The sequence below is a fragment of the Trichechus manatus genome, unplaced genomic scaffold (genome assembly GCF_000243295.1).
Source record: "Trichechus manatus latirostris isolate Lorelei unplaced genomic scaffold, TriManLat1.0 scaffold00027, whole genome shotgun sequence".
Taxonomy (NCBI): Eukaryota; Metazoa; Chordata; class Mammalia; order Sirenia; family Trichechidae; genus Trichechus; species Trichechus manatus.
Genome location: NW_004443963.1, coordinates 15,690,817 through 15,694,098, shown reverse-complemented (window position 1 = coordinate 15,694,098; position 3,282 = coordinate 15,690,817).

The following is a 3,282-nucleotide window of genomic DNA, read 5'->3' as shown; positions in this document are numbered from 1 at the left end:
AGTCAGAAGACAAATGATAAGGGATCCAGGGGAAACATGCATGGCATCGGACAAGCCACTTCATCTCTCTGAGCATCAGTTTCTTCATCGTTTCATCTGGCTGATTATGCTGACCTTGCAGGCTTGTGGGAAAGCCTGAAGGTATAGGCACAGGGCCTGATTCTCTGCTGGGCGCTGGCAGGTCCTCTGAGTGTGACCTGGATCCTGCTTGGCCCCCTCCTGCCCAAGGTTTCACCTGCAGAAACTGCCGTCATTCCTTTGTCCCTCCAGGGGTCACTTTGTCCCCCAGTTGGACCTGGGGACTCAGAGATGGGTCCAACCTAGGCCTCCATCCGTCAGGAGCCTGCAGCTCAGGGATTGGACTCCAGTCTCAGACTGCACAGTGCTCTCAGGAAAGGTGGACAGGTGAGTGCCTTTAGCTCTGAGAAAGAAGAGAAGAGCATGGGGGTTGGACCTCCAGTGAGGACATTCTAAGCAAGGGAAGCACATAGCACATTCTAGGGATCAGGAATAAGTTGTTTGTGTGAGGGGTAGAGATCTACAGATGATGCTAGGGAGTTCAGCCTGGGCAAGGTCTAAAGGGCCTCGAAGGCTAAGGTGAACAGTTTGACTTGATCCTGAAGGCTGTGGGAGCCACCGATAGTTCTTGAGAGAGGGAAAGACTGGCAAATGTGCACTGGGAAAGACCTGTTAAGTTCCAGCCCAGAATCAGGCCCCTTAATATCTGCATCATGGGCAGTGACCTGGAGGGTGAGGCTGGAGGCAGGGACACTAGTGAGGGGGGTCCTTATAGGAGTTCCAGCTAGAATAAAGGTCAGACCGGAGTCATCTGGGTTCCCAGCCAGCTTCATCCCTGGACAAGCATTCTAGGGCTACTACCTCCCTCACAAGGAGCCCTGGTGGTGCAAAGGTTAAGTGCTTGGGTGCTAACCAAAAGGTTGGTGGTTCAAACCCATCGGCGGGAGAAAGATGTGGCAGTCTGTTTCCGTAAAGAGCCCTGGAAACCCTATAGGGCAGTTCTACTCTGCCTATACGGGTCGCTATTAGTCAGACAGGCAATAGGGGACCCCCTCACCCCAGCCACCGCACACCTCTCCCTGCCCTGCAGCCCTGCCTGGACTCTGAAAAGGTTCCCACCTTCTGGGCTAGCCCACCCCTGCTCTGTGTTGAGGCTGCTCTGGCAGGCTACGCCTGCCACACCTCAGCCTGGCCTCAGGCACCTGTTACTTGTCCCCTTCTCCTGGGCATACTGTAACCAAGAACTGGTGAGCAGCTGGTGGAAAGGGAAGGGGGACGCCAATGAGAGGGGGAAGAGGCTCTGCAGTGGGCTCCCTGTGATAGGCTCTGTGTGCCCTGGGGGAGTGTTCCTGGAGGGGGTGTGTGTGTGGGAAGATTCTAGTGGTCGACTGGGGGCTTTCTGCTGTCGCCTCCCCCCCTTACCAAAGGTTAAATTGGGACCTTGAAAACTCCAGAAGGGAGGAGATCCCTGAAGGGGGGCTAGGCATCTCCTGCCAAGTGAAATTTGGGGGGCTGAGGGAGGCGCAGCTGCCCGGATCCCTCCTCCTGCATCCTACAGCCCTGCTCTATCTCCGGCATCTTCCCGCCATCCTCCCAGGAGGCAGGCTGGGGGTGGGCGGCAGGGGAGGGAGAGACTAGAGAGGCTGAGAGAGTCTGGAAAAAGCTTGGAGAAGGGGGAGTGGGGAGAGAGCAGGTGAGAGGAGGGGTGGCAATCGCAACAGGGAGGGTTTATGGAAACTTCCTCTGTCTGCTTGCTTTACACACAGTACCCCATTTAATCCTCATAAAACCTCCTCCTACCAGTATTAAAGTTTAGTTTTGTAAATGTTTGTGTTTTATTTATTTATTTTTTTATTGTACTTCAGGTGAAGGCTTACAGAACAAATAGTTTCTCATGAAACCGTAGTACACATACTGTTTTATGACACTGGTTAACAACCCAACAACATGTCAACCCTCTAACTTCTCAACCTTTTTTTTTTTTGGTGAAAATACACATAGCCAAAGATACACCATTTCAAAAATTTCTACATGCACAGTTCAGTGACTTTGACTACGCTCTTCCAATTGTGCTGCTATTCTCACTTAAGATGAAGGCTTACAGAACAAAATAGTTTCTCATTTATTGTGTTTTATTTTTATTTATTCTGTGACATTTCTTACGTATTTACAAATTTCAATATTTCACAGATGTTGTTAGGTGTCGTTGAGTCGGTTCCGACTCCAAGCGACTGGGCACAATCGGTTGCTGTGTTTGAGCCCAATGTTGCAGCCACTGTGTCAGTTCATCTACTTGAGGACCTTCCTCTTTTTCGGTGACCTTCTACCAAGCTTGATGTCCTTCTCTAGGGACTGGCTCCTCCCAATAACAGATAAGTGTGTGCAGTAGCGGGTCTCTGTCCCTTGCTCCTTTCCCCCAGGGACAGGTTCTCCGCCCTAGAGGCGGCCGGCTTGGCCGCCTTTCCGCAGCCCTTCCAGGGTGTCTGCGCAGAGACAAGCAAATACAAATGCGTGAATTTCCCCCCTTTAACCCATTAAAGGACGGCAGTCCGTCACCGGGTCTTGACCTGATTTTCCTTCCCGCTTAAATCTATTTTATAAGGGTGATCATTTCGGCTTGGCAAGGTTAAGTAAGGCATTTGTCTAGGGCCACACAGCAGGGGTAGGGCTGAGACCGAGGTAAACCCGAGCGGTGTGGGGAGAGCTGAACATCAAATTCCGGAAAGAGAAGCGGGAGGATCGCGCTGGGGGAGGAGAGGCGCGCCGGCCGTTGGAAGGCGGGCGGAGGCGCCCCGAGGGGCGGCAGAGCGCAGAGGCTCTAGCCCGGAGGGGAAGGGAAGCGGGGAGGGCGGGCTCCGGTTCCTGCGGCCCCCGCTTTTGGGGATGCCGGGGGTGGGGGCAAGCTGCGATCGCCTCTCCCGAGCCCACGGTCCCGAGGGCCCTTCTTGGCCCTCCCCATTCTTCTCACATCTCAGGCTAGAGGAGGGATGCCTTCCTGGATGCCCTCCCCACCTTCACCCACCCACATTCTCTGGCAGGGGCAGGCCAGGTCCTCCCCGCCCCTTCCAGTCTCTTTATCAGGTTTGGATGTGGGGGCCGAAGGATGACTTGATTCTAGTCCTGCTCAGGCCGTGCGACCTGGGACAAGCCATCTGTAAGATGGGTGTGCGGTGTGTGCGTTGAGGGAGAGGAGTAGGGGATAAGCTGAGAAGTGGGCGAGGGGACGAAGGCTCTTTCTCCCTAGGAGATTTAAGACCGCTCTTT